This window comes from Harpia harpyja, chromosome 2, assembly GCF_026419915.1.
Source record: "Harpia harpyja isolate bHarHar1 chromosome 2, bHarHar1 primary haplotype, whole genome shotgun sequence".
NCBI lineage: Eukaryota > Metazoa > Chordata > Aves > Accipitriformes > Accipitridae > Harpia > Harpia harpyja.
In genome coordinates, this window is record NC_068941.1 from 43,059,915 (window position 1) to 43,080,055 (window position 20,141).

Here is a 20,141-nt window from a genome sequence, read left to right on the forward strand (position 1 = left end):
AGCACCTTTCAATGAATCACAGAAAAAATCTTTCATTAGATAAATTTGAAGTTGCTACAATGATATTTTTTCAATCCAAGAGATGTGTTCAACAAGTAAATGAATGAGCTTATATAAAAAAAGTGAAATTTTCCTGTTTCTTTGTAGCCTGTTCGTTCAATACAAGGCAAGTAATTCATATCAGAGGAAGTGAAAAAACATCTATCAGCCATAGACCACACATGCAAAATCTGAAACACAGACTTCTGAGCTGGTAGAGAGAAATATAGCATATGTTTGCCAAACTCAGTCTTATAATGATAATCCCTTAAAAACTTCTTTAGAAGACAGCTACATTTTTCAACCAACTATTCTAAGAAATTAAAGGGACGTACTATCATTTCAGAAGTTCTTTAAAATATATTCCCTTTAAAAACTGCCTTACTGATCCATAAAATGTATCCACCTAATGTAGTCCCACAACTTCACTTGCCTGTATTTGATACTTAGGGAAAAAGTGTACAAACCAGTTATATCTAAAATAATCACGGTATACGCTTCTGTTTTCCAAATGACAGTGATGTACAGGCTTCTTGAGTGAGAGGCAGCATCCAGACCACAGTTTCCCAACCAGCCTACCCTACATAAGTGCATCTAACCCTTCAGCCGCTTGTGTCTACTAGCTGGGCACAGAAGAGGAGAAGACAGAGGACAATGAAAGGGAAAGTGAGTGCAGTAAAAGACTGCTTCACAGCAAGACAGAGCTGAAGCTGGCAAGAGCTACTGGAGAGACACAGGAGCACTTCACTGATGTGAGGATTGGGAGGTATGCAAAGTCTCGGTAGCCTTTAGTCTTTGCTCTCTGCCAGCTTGACTTCACAGCTGGTGTATATCTCCTGCACATGCGTGGTGTGTGGCAGCCGGAGAGGAGCTACCAAAGGCCACTGAATCAAGGGTTATGCTGCTATAAACACACAAACAGCAGGCTTTAGGGCTCCCTGCTGAGGAGCACACAAGTCAGATGGAAGCATGCAGGAAGCAAAATCCTAAAGGCATAGGATGCTGGTGGTAGTTAATCACCAAATCCTCACATTACATTTTGTCACCAGATTCTGACCCATTACTTGTCATTTTTAGGGCTGTGGCATCTTGTAAAACAGTCTTATTTTCAGACCCATAAATCTGTAAAAATTTAGACCTTTCCAGCATCACAAGTAAGACCAGTCAGTGAATAATAGCACTGTTGTATCTGAGTCAACTGATCTAATTATTTCTTGTGGCTTAGCAGGGTTTTCAGACATTCACAGCTGCTTAGACGAGGCATCACCTTTTTAGTATGAGAACACACGGTGCTAAAATTTCACATGATTATTTCAGCTCAGGCTGAAATGTTGCTGTTTTAAGACTGGTCCCATATTTGCAATTCACCTAACTCTTGCATGTTCCTGTCCTCCTCATCCTAAACACTGCTTTATAAGTTATGTTGCTGTTCTCCCTAAGGCTCAAAACACATCCAACTCTACGGTCAGTACATCTATGGGATGTCTCTGATTACAATCAGCTTTCCTCTTACCACCTACCTTGAAGTGATCCTGAAATGTGAAATAATAGCAAATATTGATATGTAAAATCCTCTATGTTCTTATTATACAATCATGGCAGTTAGAGATGAAATATATACATAGTTCATCCATTGTCTCTGTGACAGATTTAGATCTGTTTTATGAGAATTTAGGGTTTACTGTTTGCTCACATAATCTGCAGCAGTTGCAGAAATGGTGCCCACAGCTTCAGCAGCATCTATAATCCCTCCTGACTCTGCCTCACCATGTTCTTGTGCAGGAAGAAAAATGGTGCCTATCTTTCCCTCCTTTACTGTACAATCTAGAGATAAGATCCAATACTGCAATATGTAATAAACATCCACTGATTGGTATTGCTGCCCCATGTCCTCCTCTACTGAAATTTTTGCTCTAAACCCAAGTTTCCTGCCAGGGGATCCTATGCTGGAAGAAGACGGGGGGGGTGGTGTTGGGCATATGTGCCACAGGGGTGCCACCTGCCTCCACCTGGACATGCACGTCATGGGACCTGAGAGCCAGGTCCCAGGTGCCGGCTCTGACGGAGCCTGGAAATATTGTGAATTAGCCCCCAGCCACAGCCTTGGCACTTGGTGGAGGCCATTGCTGGCTCCTGCCTCAGCTCTGGTTAGGCAGCGGCAGAAACTGGGACCTGGGACTAGTTTCTGTCACATACCAAGCTAATGTGGTAGGTGTGCCATGACATGAGAAGCACTGACTTTCACTGTCGGGTATTTTTTTTTATTATTTGCTCCACAACCAGCATTGGTGCCATCCCGTTCTTCCGAGTTACATTCTTACAAGAGTATAGGTTCACCGTCTCCTAGAGTTCATAGGCTGTGACCACTTATCCTGTCCTCACTATGCTTAACTAAGGAATGCTGCTCTGGCCTTTTTTTTTTTCTTTTTTCTTTCTTTTACTTCACACCCTAGCCCTTCACTCAGTTTTGCTGCTTTTTCCTGAAACCTTTCCAGCTTATCAATGTCTTCCCTCTAATGTAGTGCATTGAACTCAGTGTGATTCTTTAAATTTAGTGGAATTAGCTTAACACGGAGAAACACAGACCCCTTCTTGTTTTATCAGCTGGAATTCTGATATAAGTACCTCAGTAAAGATTTGCAACTATCTTTTTTTAGCAGCCAAGTGTTCTGCAAACTCAGTTTGACTTTGGTGTTCTCCCTCAGATTTAGCCTTTTTTCTTCACTTCTCATTAATGTAATTGTTTTCTTGCTATATATGTAGATAAAATCCTTACAAAACTCCTCTTTGCTCCAGAGATTTGACTTTAAACATTCATAACTTTTATGAATATATCGGCCTACTTCTTTTCCACATAATAACATTGGTTTCTGTTGATGCTTGTTAGCCTTAGATTCTTTGTGCATTTTCCTTCTCTTCATTGCTGTTTTCATTGCTTCCAATAGTAATTTACATTTTAATTAATTAGTTTTATTTTATATCTTAATTTAGATCAACCCTTACAAAATCCATTACATTTGAGATTAACATTAAATTACTGAATAGAAACATCTGGGAAGAATATAAAACACATATAAATTATCTCCTCATTTGCCTTACAGTTTTCGAAAGGGAAAAACTAAGGAAGGCATTCTCAAGACAAGGACTTTTAAGAGCAGGTTTACACTTCAGTCTAAATGTGTTATCTCTGGATTTGTTCCTGAGATATTTAGGATTTGTGGGGGAAACAAACAAACACCCCAAAACCAAACCAAAACCCCAAAATTAAACAATACAATTATCAGTCTTTTCCTATGCCCTAATAGCAACTAATGAGCTGGGTTTTGGGATAGCAACAACTCTTGCTCTAAACCCATAGCAGAAAATGGAAGTGAATGTTCCAGGTGAGTAGCTAGAAGGGGAATGAGATTCCAAAAAAGAGACTTTTTTTACTTGGGAGCAGCACTGCCCCATGTAAGTATTGGCAGTAGGAAATAAGGAGTTGGGTAGAATGAGAATGGTAGATATTCCTATATATTTATTCTTTCCCATGGCTCGAAAGGACACTCAAAGATGGGGAACCGATGCTGAGATATCCCACCAACTCAGCACGCCACCAGGTACACTACAAAAATTAATCTGTGCTGAAGAGGGCACATTGTGAATAACTGTAGGTCACTGAAGGCATTAAGTGTTGGCACATTTATTTTAATTAAAAAACAAGAAATAACTTGGTTATCCCAGCAGAATTTTTCATGCCTTGAATCTATCCATAGAGGTGGCAAGTTAAAATATAACATTTGGTCTTGTCTGTGTGGGAAAGATTTTTCAGTAAGTTATGATATGACTTTATGTCAAAAATTAAGGCAGAAAAATCATGTGGCTTGTGGCTTTAACTGCCATGTTTTGTTTTGGCATACCCTATGTCATTTTAAGAGGAGTTCTAGTATGCACAGCTGTGCACCTTGGCTCCAGTGGTAATTATACTAGTATAACTGACAAACTCTCTCTTGCAGGCAAAACCTTGGTTTTCCTAGATCTGATGCATGGGGAATAGCTACGGCTTCAGGAACATCCTGAAACAGTCACCCCCACAAATTTGGCCTAAACAGCATTCTAAACTATCTGCTGGGACATATTAAATTACCATTTGAATGATGCATTGTGATAATTCCAATCAAACCAAAATTAAGTAATTAAGTGAATAGCATTGGTGTGACAGCCTTCCAATTTAGCAGCTGTACCCTTCTTACAGGCGCCAAAAGATTTGTGCCTGCTTGGACGAGCAGCGACAAAGAAAAAACTTCTTTCTTCATTTTCTCTGGCAAATAAATGCCTCTGTGTACTCTTACTATATGTTTGATATACATCCTTCAGCTTATCCAGGCTTTCCAATATATTATACATGTTTCGCTAGACCAGCCACTGCTCTACTTCTTTTAAAATTTCAGCATAAAGAAAACATTAATCATCAGTCTTAACTTTCCTGTATTTTTTTCTTCCCTGTGAGCAAGTCATTACAGTATGTCTGATTATTAGGAACAAGGAACAAACATTTCCCTTCTGTGAAGAACAGGAAACAATGTTTGGAGAACAATCAAGTCAATTCTCCGTGGAAAAAAAAATGTAGCAACAGGGGAGAGGCTTGATCTTTTTCCAATTAAAAAAAAAAAAATCCATTTTCATCTGAAGAAGAAGAAATCAGCTTATGTATTCACCCAATCTGACCTTTTCTAAAGATGTATTTCATTGTAAAGTATATTTAAATATCAAGTATAACCATGAAAGGAAACCAAAACACTAGGAGTTTTGGACTAAGTATTTTGCTTTCATCTTGTGAAATTCTTGTTTATATCTGCCTGCCATTGTAAATTATGTTTTCAGCAGAACATGAACACATACAGAAGGTACAAAGAGAGGCCATTCCCCATGAACATGCACTGCCACCTGCTCGCAGCTGTAGTTTACATGGGGGAGTCAGCCTGGGAAATAACATCAGCAAAGGCAAAGCGACTGCTCTGACCACAGCCCAGCTGAGGTCTTGTAAACATCAACAGTTCTCTCCTCTGGTTGGAGCTTTTCATTTTGTTCTGTATTTTTTCCAACATTTATTAAAGATCAGGGAAAAAAAGAAGAGGCAAATGTGTATGGCAGTGACACATGCAGTGGTACATGCATTGATTCCCTTAATCTGACACAGTTTGAAGTCATATGTGTATGTATGCCTCCTGTCACTTGTCTCATCCTGTTGCATTTCATACTCCAGATATCTGTTGTATTGCATAGTTTTTCCCTTTAGACTAATAATTAATTCTTTAGTGTGAGGCAGTATGTAATTTTGTTGCCACAGAAGCTGAGGAGTCACAATATGGTTCCCAGTTTGGCCCAAAGGGAGGAAGTAATTGATGCCAATTTTTAACTGATGAACAATACTTCCCTGTGTGTCAGCTCAGACATGTGGTTTGTGCATCTGGGAGCTAAACACAAGGTTTAAATGTTCCCATTCGCACCCCACACAGCAGAAATTTGATGGAAATTTTTCTCCTCGCTGTGCTCTACAACAGCTGCACTGACCATCTCAATACTGCTATTAAAATCCCTGGGTCAGCACTCCTTCTCTGGCCCCACAACAAGTGCCATGAGAACCCTGACATCTCAATACATTACATTTCAGAAGAAAATGCAAATTTACCAGTCACATGCAGCTACGATGTTGCCAGAGCTTACAGTTTTAGTATTAGTTTTGCCCTTTTCGGCAGTATTTCCCAACTTGCTGATGAACAACAGAATCTCAGGGAATGGAGACTTTTTTTTCCCTCTTTTTAAAGCATATTTCTAGATCTTTTGGCTAGGAAAAATAAAAAGGAAGGCTTGAAAAAATGAAACATACACAGTTGTTGGGGCACAGAAAACAGGGGGCCTCAAGAAGCAGCTAATGTTTATTTGTCATATTTTTGAATTCACTATTTTTCATCTGAACTCATTTCCATGGACGTAGTCATGGTTTTTAGACACCTGAGTCCAGTGTTATTGAAATAGCAAATGCTCCTTGCAGTCCCTCTGTGCGCTTAGAGCTGACACATTTCCACCACCAAGCGCCCAGCCTTCATGCTCGTTTGACAGGAACAGCATAGCTGCTCTGACCTTACCATGTCCAAGACCAGGACACTAAGAAAGGGCAGCAAGAAGATCAGAACTGCTTATTCTAAGGGGAGAAAGACACATTGCAAAGGAAAATTCAATGAGTGGTGCCTGTCAGGGACAAATTCTTACTTGGAGCTCACAAGAGACTGAGGAAACAATGTTCTTTGAAAGGCTGCAAACATAAAAATTGCTGTGAACTGATAACTCGTGAAACTCATTGCCATTAGACGCTACAGAGCTTAAAACACATCAAGAAAAAGATTAGTGCATATGGGTGAATTCAAGCACTGACATGCACAAGGACACAAAGAAACTGGGGAGAATTTGACCCGGTGAGACGGAGTGTATGAAGCACTACCTGCAGTATGTAAAGATTATAGGTTTTTTCCCCCCAGAAAAAAGTGCTCCATTGGTGCTTGCCAAAGCACTCAGCCACCATCTGACATCAGGCTGAGAGCTTGTTGATTAATATGTGTAGGATAACCTTTCTGGCACACTTCTTTAAAATTACTGGTTGCATTGTAGCTGTGTTTCAGATTTTACTCCCTCTAGAACCAGATAGTCTGTCAAATGCATTCAGCAAATAATATGTTTACTGAATTTCATGATGTATTAGAAAGCTATTATTCAAAGGAATGTTCTCAATGGTTCATTCAGCTTTGCTGAATGAATGGGTCAAGGCTCTGCTATATCGGCTGCTGTTGACTGAATTTGCAAATCCTCCTACACATGCAGCAAAATACCAAGGCATCACAAGAACAAGTTAACTTTATAAATCTCAATCACCTTTTCCCTTTGCTTGAAACAATGCTGCTATTGTCTTATTTGCAAAATTCCTCTTGGGATACAATGAACTTTAGTTCCAACATACCACTGTACTACCACAGAGATCTTAACATTTACAGTTTGTTTGCAAAATTAAGCAATTAAGCTTGCAAAAAAAAATCCTCGAAACATTTCTCGTCTCAGAATTCTGGTGTCTGGGGGCTACTTTATAAAACATAAGGAGTAAATTCTGTCAGTAGTTGTCTCACACTGAGTACAGAGCAAAAGATTGATAACCATATCTTAGAGATTTAGCTGTACATTTATCATAAACTGTGGGAATATTCTAGCAAGTTATAATTAGTATTCATTAATCACAAAAATAGATTCATTCCTCTGTTGGCATTCCATCCAGGTTTTAATGCATATTATGGACTGTATTCCACCTACTTTGTGGGTCTTTTCCATTTTAACTCATGCCATTTGTACGGTTAGAGTTAAAAAACAAAACACAAGTACACTTCTTCATATCTCTGTAGCCATACTAAAGAGATTACATACTACCCCAAAAGTTAACTTCCATTTCAACTGGCACGGGAAAATCATTTCTAAATTAGCCTTACGGGAAAAAATCACTGTCATTCTAGTTTAGCCTGTGAAGATTTACTGCTGGGTGTTTAACCCCTTCCAACCGGTAGAATACTGAATCCACTGATCCAACCTTTTCTTTTTTTGCAACACTGGGCCTTGTTCTTTCTGTACTTCCTGCTACGTGTCACATACATTTTGCCTTTTTTTACAGTACAAAATTAAGGCTATCTATGGACGTGTATAAGAGGCAACCCTCAGTGAAAACAATAGCAAAATGCTAGTGACACCATTTCTAGTCTGGCAGTGAGCCTGGCACCACAGGCCAGCCAGAGCCTGTTGATTTTGGCACCAGCACATGATAGAATTTGTCATAGGAATATGCTGTAAAAGTTCTTGAAAGGGGAGAGAATGTTTGCATTTGGTGTGTTAGGGAATTGAAGGCTACCAGTAAGATCCGGAAAGAGAGCTGCTATGGTCACAACCTTTGCTAGTAGTATTATGAATGGCTGCATATATGGCAACATTGCAATTAGCAAGCACACCCCAGAGGCAAGGGTGTTTCAGGACTCCAGGCATGATATGAGAGCTTGTACAAAACTCTTAGCTGTGGGTGGAAGAGAGAAAGCTGTATCCTATAGAAGCTGCACAGAAGAACTGCAAAGCTGCATTTCATGGCAAAGTCGCAGGCCTGAGTAACAAGCCAGCTATTGATGTTGTCCACAGCGACAAAGGAGCTGTCTGCGAGGATTTGAGGAAAAAGATTAAAATCTTCATTAAACTTTAGCTGCTGGCAAGAAACCCATGAGATGGTATCAGGCAGAGGCCAGTCAAAACAAACTGGAGGCTTGGTATTTCGAGCCAGTTTAAAAAATACAGACAATGAGGAACTGTTTGAAGCAATGGTGAACTTTCAAATTCTTTTTATAGTTTGTCTTGAATTTTTCCCAGAAGAACACTATCTTGGTGTGAAAAGTGCCATGCAAAAGTGAAAAATTCATACATTTCTGCATTTGCAAAGAACATAAAAGGATACTGAATTAATATATATCTGGTGCAAACTTCTAATCAAGAATGACCCACGTCTATAAGGATTATATTAAATACATATTATGATTATTAAACATATATTATGATTTTCCTTAGCCTGCTCTTTAATTCCTTCAAACATCTAGTATATTTAAATCATTATGCTCTTTACTATTTACTTACTGTCATGACTGGAAATCCTTCTATAGCAAGAGCATGACTTTACCTTAGAAGCCTTTTAATTACAATTTCTTCCAGTATTTTTCTGGCTTTTCCTGGCTTCCCCCAGTTTAGCTTTACCTCAGTTCCACATCCCAGCCCTGAAGTGCCAGGGCACGGGAGGAAAAACACTTTATACAGGGCAGCTGGAGAGCAAGTAGAGATGGATACAATAAAGCTCCACTGAAAGGTTAGGAGGGAAGACAAAGCTTTGTCTTCTAAACTCTTTGGCCTTAAAAAAATTGCACCTCTAATTTGCCTTAAAGGAATTGTAGCTCCAAGTCCATAGGCAGCCATGACTGCCAAACACAAGCTGCTGTACCCCCTCTTGCCCTGATGCACACACCCTTGAGCCTCCCCTCCACTCCTCCACAATGAACCTTAGCAGCCCTCCATTTCACTGTCGTCTCCCAAGAGAAGCTTACATATTTCACATTCTTCCTCCCTAAACTATCTTCCACTAGAGAAAATTTGACCTTGCCTGAGCTACACTGTACATATGCTGTATTGTATATATGCTGTGCCTGGCCTTGCACCTGCCTTGTGACTACGTGGCCTTGCCTGGTGGTCACCACGCTGTTGGCTGAACTTGGTTTTACTGGACCCGCTCTGTCCCTCCTGGCCAGGGACGGAGGGACAGAACTCTTGCCCCTGGGGCCAGCTTCAGCTGCCAGCTTGCCTCCACTCCTGCAGGCCCCTAAGATAAATGGCTGGGGACAATCTAATCGTCCAGTGTTCCTCCTCATTGCTTTCCCCACTGTTAGGAAAGCAACTCTTTCTCTATGGCTATTACTGGGGACCTGCCTTTCAACGCGCTGCATTCAGCTGAGTTGTGTTGAGATACTCTTAATCTTGCTCTTATCTTTTCTGCTTGGTTCCATTTTTGAGCTAACTCTACGACAAGCAGCCCAGCCTAGATAAACAATTCCATACATCATCCTCATCCTAAAAAAGACAATTGTTTCCCAGTTCCTGTGCGGCTGGATGGTTACACAGATGGTGTGAACATCCTTCTGCATGAAGATTTTGGCTCTGGCATTGTTTGGCTCACAACTGAATGCTCACTGTCCCACAGTGTCTCTTTCATTTACATTAAATAGTTCAGCCGATTTACAAAGCCTTGCATTCAGTGTCTCCTTCACTTGCCAGAAGAGCAAGAGGCTCAGGAGAAGCTTTACTGATCAATTCTACCAAAGTGAGCAAAAGTTTTCAAGGAGATGCTTTATGGTACTCATTTTCCAGTGGCTGACTTGACTCACCATGCTCCATTAAGACAGCCTTATGTACTAAGGAAGCCTGAGAAATGGAAAACTGTGTCTTACAGTAATTTAGACACCACCACCCCCAAAACCCAAGATTAATTCCTATAGGATATGTGCTGGCACAGTCCCAAGCAGCTGGGCTTGCACAAAGCAGTCTTTTTTTCTTTAAGAGATTCTGGTGAAGTTTTGTCCCTGTCTATAAAAATTGCCTGTATTATCCTGAAAATAGAAGCAATTTAGCTTTCCATGACCTGATCTGGAGGAAAAATAAAAAAGCTCATTTTGTTATGAAACCTAATTAATTTATGCTCTCAAAGTTCATAACAAAAACTTTGTTGACAATTACTTGGGAAAGCAAAGGAGGCCTCAAAAATGCTGGTACTTACCATGCATTGCATGGCCGTCACCCTTTCTGATTCCAGGGGAGTACTCTGGAAGTTTTCTATGTGCAACAGTTGCATGATAGTATCCAAACCAGACACATGATTTCCTAATATTCTCCAGTTTCATGCTGGAGAACTACTAAAAACAACTACCTGCATGGCTTTCTGGGATGCAAGGCTAGGCTCGCAGCATCATCACGTTGCTTTTGCAAATGCTATAACACAGGCAAGGCTGCCATGTGTCCTAAACAGAGATGCTCATCTTGTATGAGAGTTTTATTCTACACCAAGGATTACCTTTAGAAACAATCACCCTGTCTTGAGTAGTCAAAAGACATTTAAGGATTTATTTAATTTTCATTTAATGCTTTCGTCCTGTTTTTTGTTTTCACTGAGGTCAGCTTGAAAGTGTTTATAAAACAAGCTTGGAAAGCTCAAACAGTGAGTTCTGCATGGCTGAATTACAGAAAAATAAACATAACTGGTCCTACTACTATAGTTATCTATCTGCCCTTTTGGATTTTTGGTTTTCTAGGGGGCTTTGTTTTGTTTTGTTTTCTTTTCTTTTTTAAAGCCTATCTTCAAAGTATTGCTCCATTTTGGATTTTACCTCTCTCTTTTAAGCAATTGAATTTGAAATATGTCTGTCAAACACCTGATTTTTAAGGGCATCACTAATTTTATCCTCAAAATTATATGTATTTCAAACCCCCACCAGCTCTCTCTCTGTTTGTTGAAATTGTGATCAAATCAGGATTAAAGAATTGAGAAGAAGAGGCTAAGGAAACATTCAATCAGAATGTAGAAAGAAGTCTATATATCTGATGTATGGCTCCCTTTATTGTACTAAGCATCTTGATTTTTGAGCAAAGCAATTTAAAGAAATAGGTGATAGCTTTTGAGAAATTATTTGATACACTTCAAAAAAATAGGCAAGTTTTCAGGCACAGACCTTAATCAATCATAAGTCAATGGCACCTCCATTACAATTTTTAATGTAGTTATTATCACAGATCAGTACACCAGGCAAGAGTCACCATTTTACCAGCTGTGAATCAAAGTACATATGCAAATAAGTAAAGGTACTGCTATCCAAATGATATTCAATTAGACACTTAACTGCACTTACAAATCTGTGCTCTAGCTATTTGCATACAAATGTGCAGGGCACCTGACGTGGAAGAGACACCTGAGCACTTATACATGAACTGAACACCCATTCCCACAGTCCCACAATATAACCAGGTCTTTCTGCCAATGTTTTTTATGAACATGCAATTATCTTTTTAACTATTTGCATCCTACTTTTGGGCAGAAAGAAAATGCCATGGAACAATAATTTTGTAAAAACTGAAGCTAGACCTCAGACAAACTCTTACAGGCAAACTGAATCCTAATTTGAATGCTTCCAAGTTAAGGAATGTTTCCAAAACTCAAATAAAAAACCATCTGATTGCATGTAACTTTTAGAGTGCTGTTTTTTCAGTCCATAGTATTTCATAAATGTTCTTTTATGTAACTGAATTGCCTTGGATGTGTGAGAAATTCTATACATTTGAAGTTCTGAACTATATCAAAGCTCCAGGGAAAGGGGCCATTTAAAAGGACATACTTCTGTGTAGCTGTAGATAAACCACCTGACGGACAAAATGTCTACAACTCTGACGCTGGGTCTTAACACTGGTATTGCTAACTCCTGAAACACACTTTTGTCTGCTCCCAGAGCTACAATAAAAAATAATCACTACAAGAAAGCAGCTGCCCATAGAAATACAGGAGAAGAAACCCATAGAAAAGTAGGAGATGAAAGGGAAATGTGTGTTAACAAGAGCCAGTGGAAGCACACAGGGCTTCATTAACAGCCCTCTGGTCCCTTGGGGGCTGTCCTGGTTTCAGCTGGGATAGAGTTAACTGTCTTCCTAGTAGCTGGTACAGTGCTATGTTTTGAGTTCAGTATGCGAAGAATGTTGATAACACTGATGTCTTCAGTTGTTGCTCAGTAGTGTTTAGACTAATGTCAAGGATTTTTCAGCTTCTCATGCCCAGCCAGCGAGAAAGCTGGAGGGGCACAAGAAGTTGGCACAGGACACAGCCAGGGCACCTGACCCAAAGTGGCCAACGGTGTATTCTATACCATGTGACGTCCCATCTAGTATAGGAACGGGGAAGTGAGGGCGGGGAATCGCCGCTTGGGGGACTGGCGGGGTGTCGGTCGGCGGGTGGTGAGCAATTGCACTGCGCATCATTTGTACATTCCAATCCTTTCATTATTACTGTTGTCATTTTATTAGTGTTATCATTATCATTATTAGTTTCTTCTTTTCTGTTCTATTAAACTGTTCTTATCTCAACCCACGGGTTTTGCTTCTTTTCCCGATTATCTCCCCCATCCCACTGGGTGGGGGGAGAGTGAGTGAGCGGCTGCATGGTGTTTAGTTGCTGGCTGGGGTTAAACCACGACAGGGGCTTTGCTTCACAACCCAACAGCCCCTGCCTGAGACAACGAGCTGGCAAATGTCACCCGTTCCAGAACTTGGCTCCAAATCAGAATGGCCTAATTAAAGATTAATGCTCTTTGCTGAAAATTAATAACTGCTTCACATGTCTCAGAGAATGAATTGAAATCTTTTCATATTTTTACAAGTAAATTAAAGCTGTCTAATTGGATTGCAGCTTCAGGAATTGCAGGTATTCACCTGGACATCCTGCGATGATAGTTTTAAAGCTGATTTGAAGCTGTATTGTCATACATGGGGCTATTGTCATCACCCAATTGATTGGCTTTCAAAGATGTTATCAGATCCTAAGTCAGCCGTAACTCATAGAATTTTAGGAACTATTTTTCAGTGATAGCATTAGGTTTGTGTCAAATTTTCTAATTAGAGTTTAAAAAAATATATTACCCTCACAAAGTGAGAAGTCAAAGGGAATCCAACTATTTTCATGTGCCATACTTTTACTAAAATATATCTAAAATGGTAAGTAATGAATGTCCATTTTAAGAACTGTTTGATAGCATAATTTTGTAACTAATTAATTAATTTGATGTAGTATCTAAGACTATGTCTTCAGTGAAAGAGAAATCAAGTGAACTATATGAATGAGCCCAGAAAAAAGTATTATGAGGAGGCAGCGTCAGAGTCAATGCTCACTTCTGCCCTTTGCTACATTTTTCCTCTGTTGTGCCAGGCAGAAATAACTCCCGTTTTATGATTAAAAGAAGTTTTGCTCTCAGGAGTCATTGTGATGCTCACACACACATATTGTCAGTGTAGATTTCATAACAAACAGGAAGATAGCTTTTACTTTTCCGATCCATTTTGACCACTCTGAAAAATGTTAAACGTTCAGTTTCCCAACATCTGTGTGTTGTAAGAAAACTCACCCACGGAAAACTGAGCTTTCTCCAAGAAAATTGCCTAGTTTCTAAATCTGTTTCATTCATTCATCTTTTTTCATTACTGTATTTAGATTCAGTTTGCTGCATTATTTTAAACTTCTTTGGGTTTTGGCTTTGGTTGTCTATTTGGAGCAAATTTCTTAATGATCTTACTCTGGAAACCAGAGATCTAACACATCATGTTGGGAAGCACTGACTCTCGAGTGAGCATGTATCATCATTATCACAAGCCTGAGCCAATGGTTACCATATTCCCTGGGACTGCTGCCATTAGGTCTTCAGGGAATGTTCTACCAGATTTTAAATGAGGAATGACCTTTAGATAAAATGGTAGCATCCAACCAGTTTAGACATCCTGTTTTAGCTGGAAGTGTATTCTGAGCTGAAATGCTTTTATGATCTTTTTTTTTCTGACAAATATTCTGCTATACTTGATCCGTATTACTTTGCACCTCGAAACTGCAGCATTATGTAAAATGTAGCATGTACAGTTTAGCAGCTTTCACATTGATTATGAAGCCTGAACAAGTAGAGACCTTTCCTCAGAAAAAAATTCATGATATTACATATTTATATTGCTTCAAAGGTGAATAGTTTGCCAGAAAGCCCTAACGTCCTTCCTCTAGAACCACATTAGGAATTTCTAATTTATCATATCCTTCTATGCAGGAGGCTGTTAAACTGGTTTAAATGAAAACCAACTCTGAATTGTATTTGCAAAATGTGTGGAATAATACTTGGATTGTTTGTTAAATGAAAAGTATTGTTAATGTAACATGAACCACAGGTGAAAACTTCATGTGCGGATAAGAGTATAAGGTGTTCATTTGCCTGTGTTCTTGCAAGACCCTTGGAGAGCATTCACAGGATGTCTCTGAGGGGTACATTTTGTATCTGGAGTTAATGGAAAGATGTGTCACACCATGTCCAATCTAGCAATTCACTGTTATCTACTGTGCTTCTGAAAAGTTATTACTCATTTTGGCAAGTATAGAATATATTTTGGGGTCATTAAACATGCTGAAGAGCCCCATGCTAAAGTTACTGTGAAGAATTCTCTATTAAAAACCCACCAGTATAAATGAGAATCAGAACCCCATTAGGAACACATAAAGAACTAATGTGGATAATTCAAAGTTTCCATTTTTGTGAAATCATGCCCAGAGGTGTATGTAAACATTGTTAGTATTTAGGGAGGAGCTGGGTAAACTGAGAGAGAACCTAGATACAACCTCACATTACCTAATCCTCCATTAGCTATCTTCTTTCCAAATTCTATTGCTAGCGCCTTCTTTGCCTGTGATTCATGATGTGAGAGATGTGCCACATAACACAGCACAATCACTGGGCAATCTCCTAACTTAGCCAGAAGGAAATGCTGAAAGCTGGATGTCTACATGCAGGCTGGAGGAAATAATCTATTTCCATTGGGAATTAACAGCTGTGGACTTGGCCAAAGTAGTCCTTTTCCAAAGGATCCTAATGGTTAGAGCACACTTGTGAACTGAAAAGTACCTGGACTGAAAACCTCCACAGTTAAATAGTATTTGAATGTAGGTAACCCACCTCTCTATGGGGGAAGGAACCCTTACAGTTGTGAAGGAACCATTACAACAGTTTTCTGAAATGGATATTTCTGAATTTCTTCTGTGGAACCCATTTCAACAAGCACTCAGAAAATTCACTAGAAAACTTTTCAGGTCAGAACAGATCTCTCAAATGCAGAGGAATCAAGCTCTGGTCTCTACTATGTTCATTATCCCTAGGAAAAAGACATACTAGTTCCACTGGGCTTTGAGCACAGCTCAGTATGAAGACCAAAGGCTTAGGTTTATGGACATTTCTGTAAACCAGAGAAGTTTTTTCTCCACTGAAAAATATCAAAGTCGCATAATACATGCTTCATTTCAGTCCAGAATGCTTGAACGGATCTTGGTAATATCTGTATGCCAAGTGAGAAATGAGAAGCTTGGGAACATGATACGTTAATTGCAGAAGCTTCCCTGGAACTGGAGGTTCAGGTTTGAGCCTTACAGGACACAACCTTTGCTTCCATTAATGCCAATAAGGACTTTGTTATGGACTTGAAACATATGCAAGAGTGGGACAAAATCTAGCAAAACTAACCATACACTGTGTTGCAAAACAATCCTGTTGTGGCTCCAAGACTTGAGGTTGTTAGAGTGGCCCCCAGGGATGGAGTCTGGGGGAGAGGATATTCGAGCTGGCTACGTGAGAAAGTATGGCCTCCCTTGATCCAGATCCCACAGTGAAAGTCATCCAAAGTGCAGGACTTTTCCAGGCCTTTGTCATCATATAGTGGCAGGGAGGGTGGCACCTTATAAAAACTTCTGTTCAAGGAAATTCTCTTCGTTTTCTTAAACATTTATCCAGTCCTTAAAAAGTAGAATAGCCATGCTATTGAGCTCCACAAGTTGTTTTTGCGAAACTGAATGAATATCAGATCACATTTTCAGATCTACACTTCTGAAGTATGCTTTTCTCTGATGATTTGCAGTCCCTCCTTACAAGGTATATTTACACAGTTTTTGGCAGGATTCCTCCACCACCAAAGAGGAAAAATTATTTTTCCTTGCTAATTACACTATTACCTATGCTTAAAATCAAGTGAATAGGCTGAAAATTTGACCCTAAACTATATGTGAGAGGCAGGGTGCCAAGAAGTACTGAAACACGTGTGAGTTCTGTTTTCTTAGCAGGAAAGGCAGCAACTGTGAAAGCTCGAGGATATCTACACTGGGTGGTAAAGCTGACAGCAGAAAAATCAAAGAAATCTTAGCACTAAGGCAACAGTGTAACAAAAAATACTCGTCAGCTCTCCATGGCCATGCAGATTATCACTCAGATAAGACTGTGATAGAGGGTAAGAATTCTTTCCCAGTATGGTGTTGACACTGCATAAGCTTTAATGTGTTGTTCTTTGCCTTTTGGATCTCCTGCCTCAGAACACAAACACTAACAAGTTGACAAAAGCTGTGTTTGCACATTATAGCTACTTGCAAACTAGCATTTCAAGTTCAAGTTTAGACATACGAGCACGCAAAGCAGAATGAAGTGGAAAGCTGTGATTTTAATGGGGATTTAATCTCTTTTGTTCTTTGACCTTTTGTGGCTCTCAGAATACATCAACGCTTCTGTCGCATGAGTTGCCTTATTGGCTTAGTCCGTGCTGATACAGCCAAGCAAGCATTCAAGTGTGACTAGAAGTATAGGTTTTGATGGTATTTTGCAGTCTTTCTAGCAGCAAGTACTATAAGCACTACCCAATGGGGTATAAAACCTGTGAAGCAGCCCAGGCCCCAGCTGTGATGCCAAGCGCAGTGACTCCTGCAGCTGGACAGAAAGAGCCTCATACCTCAGTTGGAAAGCAACTTTAGAAAGCAACTGCTCAGGTAGCTGGCAGTGCACTGAGTCTGGGGGAACTGCCATGTTTGCTGAGCATCTTCTCTGCAGAAGGCCAGAAAAAGGCAGAACAGAACTTGAACAGAACTGTAACATCTCATAATACAACTTTTTCAAGTCTGATTATTAAGAAAACAACACACTGCATTTTTAGTGAATGTAATAGGCATTTTTTATGTCCCCTTCCCTTTATGCTACAAAGCCTTCTCAACTAACAATGCTGTAATGGAAATCTCCTGGTTAAAAGTGCAACAGGAACTGAATGACTACAAAAGGAACTCACAGCAGAAAAGGGACCCACAGCAGGAGGAATGAGCTAGCTGAGGCCCTCCACAAAAGTGATCAGTCAAGATGGAGCCAGCAGGAATTTGTGGATTGCCTATGTGATAACAGGTCTCATATTCTTTCACACCACACTATTCAAAAAAAAAAAACCAAAGGCTTCCGAGATTTCTCATCACAATCTCTCACCTATGCCCTCCTCTCAAAAATTGAGCTAGATACACTCTAATAACGATACACATGAAATAAATTAGCAGATTCTCTCCAGGCATTTAGGTATCCAGGCTACAACTGCAATTCTGGATAGTAACAGTGGTATCTGCTGTAACAGGAATATTATATGGAAGAAAAAGATCTGATAAGAAAAAAAAGATATTACTTTTGTATTTGAAATCTGTGAGATGGTTGGTACTGATGCTTTACATTGTTGGAGATCACCTAGAGAAAAACAAATGGGTATTTATCGGCTGCAAAAGAGACTTACATCTTGTGGGGATCAGGTGCAAAATAAAAACTGCAGGTGTAGTGTTGGGAGTTTTTCATCTAAGTGATTCAGCCGCAGAGGGAGGAAAGGTTAAGCCTATTACATGGAAAGAATCAGCAAGATTTAGGAGTATCCTGGGTATTCAAACTTAGAGAGCTGTCCAAGTTCAGTAACATTCATGTTACAGGCCAGTGACAGCTGTGATGGTAGAATTGTCCATATGATCATGAAAAGAGGTAGCAGAATGAGTGAATGGGAGTTTGGCGAGATACCTGTTACAGCCATGTGGGTCTGAGCATCCTATCTAAGATAAAGAGCCTCAGATGCTTTCTTCACACAGTGAGGATTTTTAAAGCTAGGTCTTGCCATATTTAACAGGGCAAATCCTTTTATCTTCCTTCACCATGATGCTTTTATAAGGCAGCTCTAGCTTCTGTTTGAGTATCACCAGTTTACTGCAGCTATGCCACAGCTGCCCTCAGAGTATGCTTCCGTCAGTTCTCACTTTAACTTTTTGACTGCATATTTCTTTTTCAGGAGACCTGAGGTAGGAAAAAAAATAGGTGACCAGAAAAGACCCTGTCTTAGGTGTGTGATATATCCACGTATATCTGAAAATTAAGATGTATGACCTGCAGTTGTTTCAGAATTCCCAGAGCAAAGCAACTCGCTGGACTGCCAGCTTTTACCATCTGTCAGACATAGTTCTCACACTTCATAAGGCTGGCTTTCACACTGGTGCTATTTTCCTTAACAGTTAATAAATTCCATCCAAATCTCAAAGTGTTTTGCATAGCTAGCTGAAGAATACCTCTGATAAGGCGTGCTTGTGCAGCTTAACAGACCTCCATGGAATGCCATGCCAGCTTTTCCATTGAAGGAAATACAGATAATGTTCCTGAACAGTCAATGCTGAAACCAAATGATTAAATAAGAAGTAAATGTACTGCAGAAGGCTAAAAATGAAATAACTACTGGAACTGAACTAATTTCTAGAGAAAGCAACTTATTTCAAGATCTGATTCAATTAAGTAATGGCATTGGTATACCCAGTGCCAAATACAGATAGAACAATGCATCACAGTTGGGAAAAAAAATTTCTGTGTTTTGTGTGCATTTAATCTTTTCCAAAAGAACAAAAGCAATGGAACTGCTTTTGGAAAACCATCCTTAGGCATTAGAAGGTTGCCATCTGCTTTCTTTCTTTTCTTTCATTGAAGACAAAGCAGTCTCACAACACCCAAGCATCTCCATCCTTGCAAATAAAGATAATTTTATATATTCTTATAAACAGGGAAAAGGCCTGAACAGCTTACAACATTGCAGCTGGTTGAATAGCCTTCAAATAAAAGAATATGTGGAATTCCCTTCTGGGTCCCACCAGTGGGCCACCTAGCCCAGTAGTACATTTTAGATTGTAGCAATGTGAGGTGAGCACATGAGCTTGGTGCAATATCTGTGGCCCCTTTCCCCTATATTCCCCAGCATCCAGAACTGTTGTATTAGGAATGTAGGGGATGAAAGCTTGCCCAATTCTTTATAAAGTACATATATAAACTTGCTGTTCTTGAATTTGTCTAACGCCCTTTCAATCTCCTGATACTATCAGTTTCGACAGTCCCTCATGGCAGCAAGGTCCAGAAACTCAATACCTGCTGTGTGAAGAACTTTCTTTTATCTTCTTAAAAGAGATACCAGTTTCACTGGGTGCTCCACACCTCTGGTATTGCAGGATTTGCTGATTAACACTTTCTGCTTTAACCTCATCCATCATCTTCCTGATTTTGTAAACCTAAATTACCAGCTTTCTCATCTTCAAACTGAAGAAATCTCTCCTTCCAAGACAGTGGTTTCAGCACATTGATCACTTCAGTTGCTCTTCTCTCTACTGACTCTAACTTCAGCTCATACTTCTTGAGATGTGGAGACCAGGCTGCACACACAGTCCAAGATTTAAAACCTCTCCAGTGTTTTAAGTAGTGACAAGGTAAAGCCTTTACATTAATCCACACCAAAGCTCATCTGCCAGGTTTGACCTACTCAGTTTCATGAGGTTCTTCTAGAGTTCTTCACTATTAGTCTGTCGTATGAATGTGCAAAAGAGCTTAGTATCATTTGCATCCTTGGAAATTTCACTGTTCACC